General features: G+C 43.8%; 1 protein-coding gene across 1 annotated transcript in view; it reads left to right on the plus strand.

Moving 5' to 3' along the window:
- Positions 1-18,403, plus strand: part of AR (androgen receptor) — an 808,954-nt gene that overhangs the window by 679,410 nt on the left and 111,141 nt on the right. The window lies entirely within an intron of this gene.

The raw sequence follows: 18,403 nt of genomic DNA on the forward strand, positions 1-18,403 counted from the left end.
ATGTAATGGACTGAAGCTCAGGCCTTAGAAGCAAAGGAGCACCTAGTGGATTTTGGGGCCTCCTTTTTAGAATATACTTTAGGCACCATGTCGGGTTTAAAGAGGTCTTGTAATGCCAAACGGTGGAAGGCCTCCATAAACTGACCCCATTTTGAAGACTACACCCCTCAGGGAATTTATCTAGAGGTATAATTGGCATTTTAACCCCACAGGTTTTTTGCTAAATTTATTTGAATTAGTCTGTGAGTATGAAAATCAACTTTTTTTTCTGGAAAAACATAGACCTTTTTAATTTTTACAAGGAATAAAGGAGAAAAAGCACAATTTCTCCTGATTACGGCAATATCCCAAATGTGGTAATAAACTGCTGTTTGGACCCATGGCAGGGCTCTGAAGGAAAGGAGAGCCATTTGGATTTTGCAGTGCAGATTTTGCTGAATTGGTTTCTGTGGGCCATGTCGCATTTGCAGAGCCCCTGAAGCACCAATACAGTATAAATTCCCCAGATGTGATCCTATTTTGGAGACTATACCCTTCAAATAATTAAATTAGAGGTGTAGTAAGCATTTATTTATTTTTTTATACACTTTTTATTTTATTGAAAAAAAAGAGTAAGCAAACAACATTGCAAATAAAGAAAGGGAAGTACCTTATACATATAAACTGCAATAGATACAATAAGGGTGATACAATTGCCAAACATCATATCCCTACAATGATATAAAAATGACTAAAATATCAGAAATACAAGACAATAATAATGGACCGTCTTGGGCGAATGTAAGGCAAATGTAAGGCAAATTATCTGAAATTACCTCGAAATTCCATCTATCAATACTTACAGATAAGACATGCTTTTGATGCCCAGAAGAAGGCGGTGGATTTGGCAATACACGCAGATGAGGTGCTGTCTGTTTTACATACCGGGAGTGTTACATCGGGGGTTATTTCACATATTTATCAGTTGTTGATCAGTACATTTTTTGATAAATACCCCCTGATGGCTTCTAAAAAATGGGAAAGAGATATGGGTCCCATCTCAGAAGAACAATGGATAGATATTATGAAAGCAGTTCCGAATATTTCTCTTAGTGAGGCTGGGCGCCTTTCTCAATTATATATTATCCATAGAGTATACAGGACTCCTAAATTTCTTTTTCATATTGGGGTAAGGAGTGACTCGAAATGCCCCAGATGCACGGAAGAGGAGGCTGACCATATACATATGTTGTGGTCCTGCCCACAGTTAACCACATACTGGATGGATGTACTGAAGGTGATTCAGGAGGCCTATGGACCTGTGTTGCATGGGACTCCTATGGAATGTGTTTTGGGATGTATTATGGACACCCCACCCTCTACTTTGGAGCGGTTGGTTATTGTAAGGTTGCTATATATAGCTAGAAAACTAATTGCCCTACATTGGATACAAGGCGCCCCGCCGACTAGGAGCGAATTCATTGCAAAAGTGAATAAAATGATTGTATTGGAAAAGGTTGTCTATGTAAAAATTTGAATCCATATGGGGACCATGGGCAGGGGTAATGGAATCTGTGTTATAAAATTTATTCAGGGACTCTGTATGACCGCCAGCCTTTACACGATATTGGGGTTATGTATATAGATGTGGGATAAGGAGAAGGGGGGAAATACAGAGGATTAAATATATGCCATATATTATATCTGTTTTGTATTATACATGCTTGTAGATGATTAAGCTACTTGACATTTGGAAAATGATCTGTCCTATGTACCTTGTATTTTGTGAATAATGTATTCGATATTTGGTACAATTTCTATTTCATATACTATCTAATTTGGAATTTTGTGACGGTGCCTGGGCGTAGGGTTTGGGATAGGATTTGTTTAATATGTTTTGTACTATATAATTTTGAAACTTCAATAAAAAAATTATCTGATTTAAAAAAAAATTATCTGAAATTTCCAAGGTTGCCACATTTTCAAGAAAGCATCTCTAGATTGACCCTCCCAATGAGATTTCTCTTCAAAACGATAAATCTGATCTACTTTGGCTATCCAGTGTTCAATAGGAGGAACTTCCATTGAAAGCCAATAGGTTGGGACTAGTAGTCTAGCTGCGACTAATAGCTGTTTATATAATTTTAGAGGGGGTAGTGGTATCATCAGGAAAAGGGATCGATAAGAGAGCTAGTTCAGGACAGGGGAAATAGTAGTTTGGCAGATGGAGTTACATTTGGCAAAAATAGTCTTCCACCATTGTAAGATCTCACCACAGGACCACCAAGTGTGATAAAAGGAGCCCTTATCTTTAGAACATCGCCAGCAAATGTCGGAATGGGATTGTGAATAAATTGAAGTTACCTCTGGGGACTTATATCAATTGGGATATAATTTTGTAGCAGTTTTCTGGGAACCGAACACATCTAGAAATCTTGTGGTTAGCAGCTAAAATACAAGAGATCTCTGCTTCAAACAGGGATCTTCCCAAATCTTTTTCCCACAAACGAATAAAATAGGGAGGGGAAGAGGGACTGTGACAAATAAATTTTTTATTTTATTGAAATAGGTTTGTTAACCGGAAGCGATCGGGGCAAGAACTTGTCGACCCAACCCAGAGGACTATGGCTATCACTTGTTCCCTCAAAGGACAGTCATTTAGATTTGATAAATGAAATCAAAGGGGTATGAGTAATGGGGAACCCAAGTTTAGAGGATAAGGAACAGTCGTCCAAAACTCGTCCAGATTCATCTAGAAATTGAGGGAGAGTGCAACATGACGAGAGTACAGATTACAGATAAATCTATAGGCAAGGCTTGCATAATGTAAGTTAGTTTAGGCAAAATAAATTACATCACTATATCTTTCCTCCCAAACCAAGAAAGATAAGGCAGGTCATAACGCTTCAGTAGGTCTGGAAGAGAGGCAAGGAAGGGGGAAAAGTTTAATGAAAACAATTGGCTTAGTTTACTGCTAATTTTAATACCAAGAAAGGTTATGTGTGGAGAAGACCAGTTATAAGCAGAATTTGTAACCAATAGACTAAAGCTTGGGATGTAACCGCATTTATTTTAAAATTGGAAAATAAACTAATGGAGTCTAAAAATTGCTGAATTTTGGGAAAATCAATCTCAGGGTTTATTACTATCATCAGTAAGTCATCTGCATAGGCAGCAACTTTATGTTCCATAGTCTCTACCTGTAAACCTTTAATATTGGGTTCCAATCTTCTTGACTGCATAAGAGTCTCCATTACTGTCAGGAACAGCAGTGGAGATAGAGGGCAACCTTGGCGTGTACCATTAGGTATTGCAAAGGGACTAGACAAAATTCCATTTACCGCTAGAGGCAGAAGGAGAGGTACACATGGAGAATATTGCGTCAATAAAGGGGACAGGGAAATGAAAGGCTAGAAATACTTTTTTCATGTAACTCCAATTGATTCTATCAAAAGCCTTCTCAGCGTCTGTGCTGAGGAGGACCAATGGAAGTTTACATTTTGGGAATGATGCAAAATATGAAGGATTCTAACTGAATTGTCCTTACCCTCTCTATTTTTAACAAAGCTAACCTGGTCTGGAGATATGATATCAGGAAGGACATTTTTGAGTCTATTGGCCAACAACTTTACTATCAGTTTTAGATTTAAGAGGGATATAGGCCTATAGTTGGAGCAAGAAGTAGTATTTTTACCTTCCTTAGGAATGACAGAAATATGGGCTTGAGTCATGTTTGAAGAGGGAGAATGTCCTAAAAGAGAAAAGTTGGCTAATGACAATAAACGGGGGAGCAAGACATCTTTAAAAGTAGCGTAATAGATTACTGGAAGTCCGTCTGGGCCAGGACATTTACCTGAAGGGGATTGACTTAATGCCAATTCCAGTTCAGACAAGGTAAATGGTCGAGCTAGGTCTTCATTTTGAGACAGAGAAATTGTGGGGAGGGATGGGGAATTCAAGAAATTAGAAATAGGATCAGATTGATCATCCGCAGAGGGAGAGGTAAATGAGTCCCCTGGATTATACAAGTCCTGGTAGAAGGATCGAAATTGCTCCGCAATGAGATCGGAGGAGTAAATTAATTTTCCCTTAGAGTCTTTCCACATATGGACATAATTGAGAGATTGTCTGTGCCTTAGACTTTTGCCCATGAATTTCGAAGCTTTATTGCCATGAGCATAAAATTTATGTTGAGAGTGCATATAGAATTTCGCTGACGACTCATTAAGAATGTTTTTCGATTGAGTTCTCAAGGTAGCTAACTCTTGAGTGCACTGTAATTTCAATGAGGCTTTGTGTATCTTCTCTATGTCTTGTACTTTAGTCAAAAGGTCCTCAACACATTTATTTCTCTCTCCTTGCAGGTGAGAACAATAGCTAATGAAGTGACCTCTAATAAACACCTTATGAGCATCCCAAACTATATAAGGTGAAACCTCAGGGGTTTCATTTATAACGGTCAAGTGTGCATTGGGGTCGAAAAACAAAAGGAGTTCTAAGGTTGACTTTATAGAAATAGGCAATTCCCTTTACTATACATGGAACTCACAAGTTTTACAATGATTTAGGCAATTCATACTGTCTGTTGATCATTGTTAGACTAAAGAGGAACAAAAATATCAATAGATATACTGTACATAGTAAGTAAAAACAATTTTTTGTTGAATGTCTGTTGTTCACAGGTGGTGTGTGGCTCTTCCCCATTCGATATTGCAATTCTAGATTAAAAGAGAAAATATATAATAATTACCAAAAAATGACTTTCATCATGTCACCATTATACTTTATCAGACAATGACAGAAAAAAGAGTTAAGGAATGAGAGCAAGACAAGCGAAATTTTACGAAAAATTGTTATTAGTTAGCATGACGCTGACCAATCAGTGACCAATAAGCGTCATATACTTCTCATTGTTCCAGCCCAGCTTCTTTCAATGCACTATCACACTGGAACAATCACGCTGTGCAGTGAAAGAAGCTAGGCTGGAACAATGAGAAGTGTATGACGGTGATTGGTCATTGATTGGTCAGCGTCCTATACTCCTCTGTACAACGGCCAGTTGGTAAAAAGTAAAAAACACGCCCAGTTGGTCATTAAGAAACTAATTAGCATAAATCTAAAATTGCTCATAACTTGCTTAAAAATTATCGTTTTTCAAAATAAAAACCACTGTTTTTATCTACATTACAGCGCCAATTAGATTATGTAGGAGATAGGGCACTTATAATCTGGTGACCGAGCCTTTTTAACTCCAAAAAAGCATCAATAGTATGTGAAGTAACAGGTGGATAAAAAATGCTACCACAAGACAGATTGTATTTTTTAAGGCATAATTCCGGTGTAATCACAGGTATATAATTATGCAAATTAAACCACACCTTCAATTTTAATCTACAGATGAAATTCAAAATATCTATCTCTAGTTGGAACCAATTCATTTTCTGACTTGGGCAAAAACTTAAGCCCGTCCTTAAGAGTATGTGCACACGATAGCAGGCATTTACATGTGAAAAGACAGACTGTTTTCAAGAGAAAACAGCTGCCTCGTTTCACACATAAATGCTCCTCCACGTAATATACGAGGCGTCTGTGACGCTCGTAAATCTTGAGCTGCTCTTCATTGCGGTCAATGAAGAACGGCTCAAATTACGTTGCAAAGAAGTGCCCTGCACTTCTTTGCCGAGGCAGTCATTTTACGCGTCGTCGTTTGACAGCTGTCAAACGACGACGCGTAAATTACAGGTCGTCTGCACAGTACGTCGGCAAACCCATTCAAATGAATGGGCAGATGTTTGCCGACGTATTGTAGCCCTATTTCCAGGCGTAAAACGAGGCATAATACGCCTCGTTTACGCCTGAAAATAGGTCGTGTGAACCCAGCCTTATACTTGTAATTCAATAGGATTTAGACGATAAGAAGAAATATTTCTCTCTATTTTATTGTTTCTTTCTTTTTGGATAACATCAATTTCTGATTCTGACCCTTGTTCAATTTGGCAAGTCTTGTTCTTCCTAACTCTATTCCTTCTCCGCCCACCTCTTCTGGTTGGCTTATTCCTACGTTGTCGCTCAATATTGGATCTAAAAAACTGAACTCCATTTGATGTTTCTGTGATTCCTTAGATCTTTTTTGTTTGTATACAGCATTATGATTGTCCTGATTATTTGACCAGGTGTAGACTTTACCCGTTGAATAGTTCTCAAGATCTCGATGCCATTTGTTTCTTTTCAGGTCTTCAGATTCTGCTTTAAATTTGATTAGATACATCTGTTGTTTCTCCACGAATTTAGTAAACTCCTCAATAGGCAATGTCGCCTTTAGTGTGTTCTCCACCTCCAATAGTTTAATATTAATTGATGATAAGTCCTTTTGCAGGAATTCCAAATTGAGTAAGATAATGTCCAACGAATATTTGTTGGAGATTTGCTAATATCTCAGACGAAAGTCCCCATCGTGTGAAAACATATTGGGCCTTAATTGTGCCCTCATTCCTCTCGGTATACGCTGGTTCTTAAAATATTGTCCCAAAGTGGCCAAGTGTAGCTCCAGTGTTACTTTCTTTTTTGAAAAAAATTTGTAATTACGTTTTAAATTGATAATTTACGGAACGCTCAAAAAGGAGGCATCTCCCTCAAAACCTCCCAAAATTCTGCCAATGTCTGAGTCAGTATAAGAAAAAACATGGGTAGATAACATACCACTATGTGAACCAGATAAGTGCAATAAGGGCAATTAAACTCTAGACAAGAGTAAAAAAGGAATCAATCATAAAGTATACATATCTCAGGTAGCAGGAGGGGCAAAAGAACATCTTACAAAAGTAGTCCTTCATGTTTTATCCTCCAGCTATCTCCTAGGAGATCTCTTCCGATTCCTTTGAGATTTTGGAGCAGGGGTCCTTTTCTAAGGAGTAGCAAGTGTAAGCTGGGGAGAGAGGATAGATCCTTCACAATATCCCAGTCCTCAATATTTAATAAAGCAATGTCCAGGTAAGTATAGACCTCCTCTACATCAGTTAACGAGTGGATGGACAAACTACGACCCTCGACTGAAAACAAAAGACCAAATGGGAAAGTCCACCTGTAAAGTATTCGCCGATTTCTTAAAAAGTTCGTTAGAGGCTTAAACTTTCTGCGCTTCTGAAGGGTGACTGGAGCCTCAAACAAAATAGGTGCACCATCTCTGGATTTAATCAAGACCATGTCTTTTATTTTGAAGTTCAGGTAAGGACAGATTACGTCCCTAGGGGGATCATCGCTTTTAGACTGCGGACGTAGCACCCTATGGGCTCTTTCACTAATAATATCACCTACAAAGTCCAATCCCAAGATAGAACGAGAAATTGACAGGATGGCATCTGATATTTTCTCAGAGGGCACCAATTCAGGGATACCACGGAAACGCAGGTTGTTCCTGCGGCTTCTGTTCCCATGATGTTCTAGTGCTCTATATATAGCATTAAAGTTAGACTGACACGTGGAGAATCTCTGTGTAGTTGCTACATTAAAATCCCCAAAGGTAGACTGGCGTTGTCTAAGGCCTCATGCACACTTCAGTTTTTTCCTTCAGGGTGCTCTCCGTTTTTGGCACTGATAGTACCCTGAACCCATTAATTTCAATGGGGCCATGCACACTTCAGTTTTTTTGACGGTCCGTTGCTCCGTTTCGTTCCAAAGTAGAGCATGTCCTACTTTGGTCCGAGAATCCGTGACCGTGAGGCCCATGCAAGTCAATGGGGCCGTCAAAAAAACTGAAGGCACACGGAAGGCATCCGTGTGCCGTCCGTGTGTGACGGAGCCGTTGCCTAGCAACCGCCGGGCGGGCAGAAAAACATAAGAAAAATATTACACTAATCAGCAGCCACTTGTCTCTATCAATCACTGATAGAGAAAAGAGGCTGCTGATTAAAAATAAAATAAAAAGCATTTCATACGTACCCGGTCGTTGTCTTGGTGACGAGTCCCTCTTCTTCCTCCAGTCCGACCTTCTTTTGTGACGCGGCAGCCTGTGATTGGCTCCAGCGATGACGTTCAATCCATGTCGCCGCTGCAGCCAATGACAGGCTGACGCGGGAGCGGCAGCCAATCACAGGCTGCCGCGGCCTCGGCAGCCTGTGATTGGCTGCCGAGGCCGCGGCAGCCTGTGATTGGCTGCAGCGGCGACATGGATTGAACGTCATCGCTGGAGGCCGGACAGGAGGAATGTAAGTGTGAACTTATTTTTTTTATTACATTAAAATTGTATTTTCCGCGCGCCGAGCATGGTACTGTCACCCTGGACAGTACCATGCTCGGCGCACGGAAACGGAAACACGGAGTGCACACGGACACCACACGGCCGCTAAAACGGGTTCACGGACCCGTCAAAAGCGGCCGTGAAAACGGTGACGTAAGTGTGCACGAGGCCTAAAGCCTGCACTCTGTGACCTATCTGGCGGACATCTTGCTTAATATCCACCAGGTCCTTAATAGCCGGTTTTAGGGTTTTTGTCAGTACCTGCATAAAGAAAGCTCTGGTCAGTGGCAGGTAGTTAGATGCAGTTGCTCCTGCAATGTTGCTCTCAGCCTCAGATGCCTCTGATGCTTCACCCTCCTGATGATGGCAGGAAGATGGCACCATCTTGGGACTCCACGATGGGAGAGACGTATGCTTCTTTTTGAAGAATTTTTCCATTTCATTCTGAGAGGGAGTTGGGGTAAAAGTATCCTGTGCTTCCCTCTTTTTTCTTCCTCCAATCTTAACTATTTTCAGGTCGATTAAGCTAGTGTAAGCTTAATGCAGGTTGCTAAACAGAGCTCAGTGAGACACGTCCATTCCATCTCAACGCTAGCTCTGAACCTCGTGTAGTGATCATTTTGATCCCTCAGGTGTTTTATAGATTTTATTAGAATTGGGCCGTGAAAATGAAAATATTTTTTTTCCAATAATATGTAGATTTAGCTCATAATTTTTCATTTCCACAAGGAATACAGGAGAAAAGACACTGCAGAATTTGTTACATAATTTCTCCTGAGTAAGGAAATACCCCATATGTGGTTGTAAACTGCTATTTGGACACAAGGGTCTAAAGGGAAAAAGCGCAATTTAGTATTAGGAGGTGAGATTTAACAAAATAGTATTTTGACGGCATGTTGAATTGCGCTGAGGTACTAATACAGTGAAAACCCCCGAGAAGTGACCCCATATGGGAAACTACACCTCTTTAAGGAATTTATCATGAGGTGTAGTGAGCATTTTGACACCACAGGTTTTGCAGAAATTAGTACGCAATAGATGTTGCAGATTGAAAATTGCCATTTTTTCCACAGATATGCCATTTCAGGTCCCAATATGTTGTGCTCAGATTGTGCCACTTTAGACACACACCCTATTGTTAAGCGGGGGGTTCTCCAGAGTACAGTAATACCCCATATGTTGTCATAAACTGCTGTTTGGGCACACTGCCAGGCCCAAAAGGAGCGCCATTTGTCTATTGGAGAGCAGAATTTGCTTGTTAGTAGTTTTGTTTAGTGTTTTACTGGAGTTTCAGTTTATAATGTGAGGGCATATGTAATCTGTGCGGAGCACATCACAGTATATTTAAACTGTGCTGAGTGCGTCAGGGTATATGTAAACAGGGCGGAGTACCTCAGGGTATATGTAATCTGTGTGGAGTACATCAGGGTATATGTAAACTGTGTGGAGTGCATTGGGGTATATGTAATCTGTGAGGGTTACATCAGGGTATATGTAATCTGTGCAAAGTACATCAGGGTATATGTAAACTGCTTGAAAAAGGTCCTATAGCAGGACGGAAACGTTTCAGCTTTGTTGACTTCACCTGTTTTTGACACATCGAAGTGCTGTGGGATTTCTTCTATTTATTGATTTCTTCTATTTGTAAACTGTGAGGGGTACATCAGGGAATATATAAACTGTGCAGAGTACATCAAGTGTCATGTCCATGGCTACGGGCCGTCAGGTTCACTCACCTCCTGACGACCGCAGCCATGGGTCGGCGAGTGCTGGCCCCAGTCTCCTCCCCAGGAGACGCCAGCGCTCACTTCCACTCACCTCGGCCGGGTCCCGTAGGGTGCGCGCGCACGGTATTTCCTGCTCTTAAAGGGGCAGCACGCACACCGGACCTTAAAGAGGCTCTGTCACCACATTATAAGTGCCCTATCTCCTAGATAAGGAGATTGGCGCTATAATGTAGGTGACAGTAATGCTTTTTATTTAAAAAAATGATCTACCACTTTATTCGCGTTTTTAGTGAACAGTGAATAGACATTCCACGGAATATCAATTCACAATCTCTGCACTTCGTTACTGTTTCTATGGTAGTTACAGCCGAGGAAGTGTGATCTCGTTGTAACCTGTCACTTACCACGTAATCTCGCGAGATTACGCGTCCTCTGCTGTAACTACCACAGACAGAGTAACGAAGTGCAGAGATTGTGAATAGACATTCCGTGGAATGTCTATTCACTGTCTAAACACTTCAGTATTGTTAATGTGTAAGTATAAGACAGCACATAAGGATCTAACAGGATCCCTATGCGCAGTGTAAATGAATGGAGAGGAGTGCATGATGCTGATTGGTCAGCGTCATACACTCCCCTGTACAACGCCCACTTGGTCTAAAGTGAAAATACGCCCACTTGGGCATTAAGCAACTCATTAGCATAAATCTAAAAATGCTAATAAAGTGGTAAAAATAGATCGTTTTTTTAAATAAAAAGCACTGCTGTCACCTACATTATAGCGCCCATCTCCTCATGTAGGAGATAGGGCACTTATAATGTGGTGACAGAGCCTCTTTAAGGTGTACTCAGCCCATGAGTGCCCTTGAATATAGGAAGGGCCCAGTCCCTTTCTTCCGTGCTTGAATGTGGTTTGTCGTATCCTAGTTTGTCTAAGCAAATGGTCTCCTAGTGTTTTCCAGTTTCCAGTGTTTCCTATTCCTCTATCCCGTGCTATCCTGGTCAAGTGTCGTGCTTTGCTGTAGTCGTGCTGTGCTGTATCTATGCCTGTCCTGCTACTCCACACCTGATGTCTACCTGCTGCCTAGTCCAAGCCGAGCCAGCCTTGCTACTGTCCGAGCTGCCACAGATACCCTATACGAACTATAGACTGTGACCTGCGCCCCATTGGCCAGCTGCCATACTGCCAATGCGGTACGGCCCTGTTGGTCCACGAACCCTATGTGACAGTATACTCAGGCCATGGACCCCGCTGGTCGATCGAAGACCAAGATGATGTCCCAAGAGATGAGGACGGATATGCTGGACCTCCGGTCTCGACAGGACCAACTCCTCCAGGCCTTGAACATTCTCGCATGTCGGCAGGAGGCACAAGCTTCCGTTCCTCCTACTACACCTCTTGGCAGTACTGATCCTCAGACTACACCTCCGGGCAGTGTTGATCCTCGTTTTTCTTTGCCACTTCCTGACCGCTATGATGGAGACGCAGGTACCTGTCATGGATTTTTGAACCAGTGCCAGATCCACTTCAGCCTGTATTCAAGGGCATTTTCGTCTGATGGCGCAAGGGTCGCTTTCATCATCTCTCTTCTTACTGGCAAGGCCCTTGCATGGGCGAACCCTATCTGGGAAAGACAAGGACCAGAGACCCGTGACTTCCAGGGGTTCCTCCGTTCATTTCGCATGGTGTTTGATGAGCCTGGATGAGTCTCCTCTGCAGCGGCTTCCCTGCTGAACCTACGCCAAGGAGACATCTCCGTGGGCGAGTACGCCATCCACTTCCGCACCCTGGCGTGAGAACTGTTGTGGAACAATGAGGCCCTGGTGGCTAAATTCTGGCATGGACTATCTCCTAAAATTAAAGCCGAACTTGCCGCTCGAGACCTGTCATCTACTCTGGATGACCTCATCCTTCTGGCTGCCCGGATTGATAGAAGGCTCCGAGAACGGCTCCAAGAGGTTCGTCGGGAGGAATGTCTTCCTTGTCCGGTCCCTACCTTGCAGTAACCCCTGCTGTCCTCAGATGCCGATCCTCCTAAGGAGTCTGTGAGGATGGACCAATGTAAGCGATCTACCCAGGAGAGGCAACGCAGATGCACTTCGGGACTCTGTCTTTATTGCGGCCTCGGAGGCCATCTTGTGCATTTGTGTCCCCAAAAGCCCCAAAGCCTAGGGTTGGTAGGAAAAATAACCTTGGGCAAAGAAGGACTCCCATCTAAATTGTCCATATCCGTGACCATATTGTCCAGCGAGAGAACGCATCAGGTCTCTGCGTATCTGGACTCGCTGCTAATTTCATTTGTAGCGACCTGGTGGACCTTTTTCAATTAACCACTACCCCTCTGGAGTGACCGTTGATGGGTGCATGGTAAATGGACTACCTCTGCCAGACCCAGTTATAGCTGTCACCAAGCCGCTGAGGCTCCAAGTAGGGTCTCTCCACTCCGAACTTCTATCGTTCTATGTCCTATCCAAGGCTGTTAACCCCATGCTGCTGGGCCTGCCTTGGCTGAGACTACATGCCCCAGTCCTGGACTGGAACTCTGGAGAGGTTCTCCAGTGGGGCCCCAAGTGTCACAGCCATTGCCTGGTGCAGATTCGTTTGGCTCAGCCTCCTCTGCCTCGGTCATCGGCAGGATTGCCTGGTCATTATGCTGCATTTTCGGATGTCTTCAGCAAAAGGGAGGTCGGAGATGCTGCCCCCACACTGGGCATATGACTGTCCTATCGAGCTGATTCCTGGTGCATCCCTTCCCCGTGTTAGGGTATATCCTCTCTCCTTGCCAGAGACTCTTTCCATGTCCGCTTATGTTAAAGAGAACTTGGAGAGGGGCTTCATACGGAAGTCTTCCTCCCCGGCCGAAGCCGGGTTCTTCTTCGTCAAAAAGAAGGATGGCTCCCTGCGTCCTTGTATTGACTACCAGGGTCTCATCCAGATCATGGTGAAAAATAAGTATCCGTTGCCACTGATCTCAGAACGGTTTGATCGTATATGTGGTGCCAAGATTTTTTCCAAACTAGACCTGCGGGGGGGCTTACAACCTAATCCGGATTCACCGGGGTGACAAATGGAAGACTGCATTTAACACCCGTGATGGACACTATGAATATTTAGTAATGCCCTTCGGCCTGTGTAATGCTCCCGCGGTCTTCCAGGAGTTCGTTAATTACATTTTCCGTGCCTCCTCTATGTTTGTGTTGTGGTCTATCTTGATGACATTTAGATTTTTTTCTCCAGATCCTATGACGCATCAGGGACATGTCCGTCAAGTTTTGCTGCGGTTAAGGGAGAATCATCTGTACACCAAGTTGGAGAAGTGCGTGTTTGAGAAGTAAACTCCACCCTTCCTGGGCTACATTGTCTCGAATAGAGGTCTCAAGATGGATCCTGAAAAGGTAAAGTCCATCCTGGAATGGCCACGCCCTCAAGGCTTGAGGGCCATACAGCGCTTTCTGGGATTCACCAATTTTTACAGACAGTCTATTCCAAACTTCTCCTCACTGACATCTCCTATCTCTAACCTCACTAAGAAGGGCATGAACGCCAAGGTGTGGACTCCTGAGGCAGAGTCCGCATTCAATAGCCTGAAGAGTGCCTTCACGTCAGCCTCTATCCTCCATCATCCAGATGTTTCTCTACAGTTCTCGCTGGAGATGCTAGTGAACTCCTGTTCCAGAGAGTTTCCAAGGGCAAGTCAATGGTATCTGGATATTTCTCTAAGCTCTTCTCTTCCGCAGAACGCAACTACTCGATTGGGGATTGGGAGTTACTGGCCATCAAATTGGCCCTGGAGGAGTGGAGACATCTACTAGAGGGCGCAGCTCATCCCATCCTGACTTTTACGGACCACAAGAACCTCACCTATCTTCAGACGGCCCAACGGTTGAACCCTCGCCAGGCCAGGTGGTCGCTGTTCTTTACCAGGTTCCAGTTTGAGCTCCATTATCGCCCGGCCGACAAGAATGTGAGGGCCGATGCCTTGTCCAGGTCTTTCGAGACAGAAGACACCATGAAAATTCCACAGAGCATTATTGATCCGTCTTGCATTGTCTCTGTCAATTCCATGCAAGTTGGGGACATTCCTCCAGGGTGGATTTTTTTGGGCCTGGCTGACAGAGGGAGAATCCTCCGCTGGGGACACTCCTCTAGACTGGCAGGTCATGCGGGGACCCATCATTTCTGGTGGCCCATGCCGCCCAAGGACATTAGGGACTTTGTTTCTTCCTGCTCAGTGTGTGCAGCTAACAAGGTCGCTCACTCCAGACCTGCTGGCCTCCTCCAGCCATTGCCTGTGCCCGATGCTCCCTGGCAGCATATAGCTATGGACTTTATCACTGACTGACCTCTCTCTGCTGGATGCAGTGCTGTCTAAGTGGTGGTGGATCGATTTTGGAAGATGGCCCACTTCGTTCCTCTGACCATTCTTCGGTCTGCTCCTCAACTGGCCAAGCTTTTCATCCAACACATCTTTCACCTGCACGGCTTTCCGCAGCATATTGTGTCTGATCGGGGAGTTCATTTCACCTCGAAGTTCTGGAGAGCCCTCTGCGGACTCCTAGGTGTAAAGTTGGACTTTTCCTCTGCCTACCATCCTAAGTCCAATGGTCAGGTCGAGAGGATCACTCAGATCTTGGAGAACTACTTACGCTACTTCATCTCCAAGCAGCATGATGACTGGGTGCAGTTGCTCCCGTGGGCTGAATTCTCATACAATAATCACACCAGCGAGTCCACAAGGAATACACCATTCTTTATTGTCTATGGCCAGCACCCATGAATTCCTCTCCCGGTGCCTGATACATCCGAGGTACAAGCTTCTGACACTTCTTTCAGGGACTTTCTGGCATCAGACTCGAACCTCCATCTTGCTGACTCGAACCTCCTCAGTTTCTTCTTGGCACGAAGGTCTGGTTGTCCTCCAGGAATATTTGACTGAGGGTGCCATCATACAAGTTTGCTCCCAGGTTCCTCGGACCCTTCGAGATCCTGCACCAGATCAACCCTGTTACCTACAAGCTTCGGCTGCCTCCTACCCTCAAGATCCCCAACTCCTTCCATGTCTCTCCTGAAACCGGTGGTTCTGAACCACTTTACCAAGACTCCTAGCCCTGCGGTTGCCTCCAGCGGCCCTTCATACACCTTCAAGGTCAAGGAGATCTTGGACACCAAGAAAGTGAGAGGAAAGACTTTTTATTTGGTGGATTGGAGGGGGTTTGGTCCTGAAGAGAGGTCCTGGGAGCCAGAGGAGAACCTCAATGCTCCTACCTTTCTGAAGAAGTTTCTCTCTCGCTCTGGCCCAAGAAGAGGGGGTGTAAGAGGGGGGATACTGTCATCACCTCCTGATGACTGCAGCCATGGGTCGGCGAGCGCTGGCCCCAGTCTCCTCCTCAGGAGGCGCCAGCGCTCACTTCCACTCACCTCGGCCGGGTCCCGTAGGGTGCGCGCACACACTAGTTCCCGCTCTTAAAGGGGCAGCGCGCTCACCGGACCTTAAGGAGTAATCAGCCCATGAGTGCCCTGGACTATAAGAAGGGCCCAGTCGCTTTCTGCCATTCCTGGGCGTTGTTTGTCGTATCCTAGTTTGTCTAAGCAAATGGTCTCCTAGTGTTTTCCAGTTCTCAGTGTTTCCTGTTCCTGTATCCCATGCTACCCTGGTCAAGTGCCTGCTGAGCTGTAGTCGTGCTGTGCTGTATCTACGCCTGTCCTGCTACTCCACGACTGACGTCTACCTGCTGCCTAGTCCCAGCCGTGCCTGCCTTGCTACTGTCCGAGCTGCCACAGGTACCCTGTACGAACTATAGACTGTGACCTGCACCCTGTTGGCCAGCTGCTATACCGCCAAGGCGGTTCGGCCCAGTGGGTCCACAAACCCTATGTGACATCAAGCTATATGTAAACTGTGTGGAGTACATCAGGGTATATGTAATCTGTGAGTAGTACATCAAGATATATGTAATCTGTGAGGAGTATATCAGGGTATATGTAAACTGTGAGGAGTACATCAGGGCATATCTAAACTCGGCAAAGTACATCAGGGTATATGTAAACTGTGAGAAGTACATCAGGGTATATGCAAGATTTGAGGAGTACATCAGGGTATATGTAATCTTTGAGGAGTACATTAGGGCATATGTAAGCTGGGCGGAGTACGATGGTATATGTAAGCTGTGAGGAGTACATCAGGGTATATGTAAACTGTGAGGAGTACATCAGGGTATATGTAAGCTGTGAGGATTACATCAGGGTATATGTAAGCTGTGTGGAGTACATCAGGGTATGTTTAAGATGTGTGGAGTACATCAGGGTATATGTAAGCTGGGCACAGTACATCAGGGTATATGTAAGCTGGGTGGAGTACATCAGGGTATTTGTAAACTGGGCGGAGTACATCAGGGTATATGTAAGCTGTGAGGAGTACATCAGGGTATATGTAAGCTGTGGGGAGTACATCAGGGTATATGTAAACTGTGTGGAGTACATCAGGGTATATGTAAGTTGAGTGGAGTACATCAGGGTATATGAAAGCTGGGCGGAGTACATCAGGATATATGTAATCTGTGAGGAGTATATCATAGTATATGTAAACTGTGAGGAGTACATCAGGGCATTTGTAAACTGCGAGGAGTACAATAGCGTATATATAATCTGAGGAGTACATCAGGTTATATGTAAGCTGTGAGGAGTACATCAGGGTATATGTAAGCTGTGAGGAGTACATCAAGGTATATGTAAGCTGTGAGGAGTACATCGGGTATATGTAAGCTGTGAGGAGTACATCGGTATATGTAAGCTGTGAGGAGTACATCAGGTTATATGTAAGCTGTGACGAGTACATCAGGGTGTATGTAAACTGGGCAGAGTACATCAGGGTATATGTAAACTGGGGGGAGTACATCAGGGTTTATGTAAGCTGGGTGGAGTACATCAGGGTATATGTAAACTGTGAGGAGTACGTCAGGGTATATGTAAGCTGTGTGGACTACATCAGGTTATATGTAAGCTGTGTGGAGTACATCAGGGTATATGTAAGATGTATGGAGTATATCAGGGTATATGTAAGCTGTGTGGAGTTACATCAGAGTATATGTAAGCTGAGCAGAGTACATCAGGGTATTTGTAAGCTGGGCAGAGTACATCAGGATATATGTAAGCTGTGTGGAGTACATCAAGGTATAAGTAAGATGTATGGAGTATATCAGGGTATATGTAAGCTGTGTGGAGTACATCAGGGTATATGTAAGATGTATGGAGTATATCAGGGTATATGTAAGCTGTGTGGAGTTACATTAGAGTATATGTAAGCTGGGCAGAGTACATCAGGGTACATGTAAGCTGGGCAGAGTACATCAGGGTATATGTAAGCTGTGTGGAGTATATCCGGGTATATGTAAGCTGTGAGAAGTACATCAGGGTATATGTAAACTGTGAGGAGTACGTCAGGGTATATGTAAGCTGTGTGGACTACATCAGGTTATATGTAAGCTGTGTGAAGTACATCAGGGTATATGTAAGATGTATGGAGTATATCAGGGTAAATGTAAGCTGTGAGGAGTTCATCAGGATGTATGTAAGCTGGGCGGAGTACATCACGGTATATGTAAACTGGGCGGAGTACATCAGGGTATGTGTAAGCTGGGCGGAGTACATCAGGGTATATGTAAACTGTGTGGAGTACATCAGGTTATATGTAAACTGTCTGGAGTACATCAGAGTATATGTAAGCTGTATGGAGTACATCAGCGTATATGTAAACTGTGTGGAGTATATCAGTGTATATGTAAGCTGGGCAGAGTACATCACGGTATATGTAAGCTGGTCGGAGTACATCAGGATATATGAAAGCTGGGCGGAGTACATCAGGTCATAATAGGATCATGTAATAATGGGGTAAATGAATAATAAAATGAATTATCCATGGATAGTGACGTACGCTTCGAACCAATCCTTTATGCACAGGCCAGTTTTTTGGGGGCAGGAGTCGCACTTCTAAAGGGTGTCCGTGGTATTGTACAAAATATATGCACTCCAGCATTGCCTAATCTTCACTAGCCGCATATGTAGCACAAGACTCCAGAATATCATAGTTTCCGCTGCATTTACAGGGTCTACCAGTGGGGGCTAGCAAATGATAACGTGGGGTTTTAGGTGACTGCTGTACATATAAATTAGTCTGGGCCGTCGATTTGCATTATTGCTTTACAGTAGTCATAACTTTTTATTTTTCCGTTGTACTTGATTTTCATGGGACGAGCTATAGTTTTTATTAGTATAATTTTGGGGTATATGGGATTTTTTAATCCGTTTTTATTCCCAGGTGAGGAGACCAAAAAAGAGATTTTCTCACTGTTTTTTTTATACATTTTTAATGGCGTTCTCTGTGCAGTATAAACAATGTTTACTTTATTCTGCGGTTCGATACGATTACGGCAATACCAAATTTATAGAGTTTTTTAATGTTTT

The sequence above is a fragment of the Rhinoderma darwinii genome, chromosome 8, assembly GCF_050947455.1.
Source record: "Rhinoderma darwinii isolate aRhiDar2 chromosome 8, aRhiDar2.hap1, whole genome shotgun sequence".
In the NCBI taxonomy this organism is placed as follows: domain Eukaryota; kingdom Metazoa; phylum Chordata; class Amphibia; order Anura; family Rhinodermatidae; genus Rhinoderma; species Rhinoderma darwinii.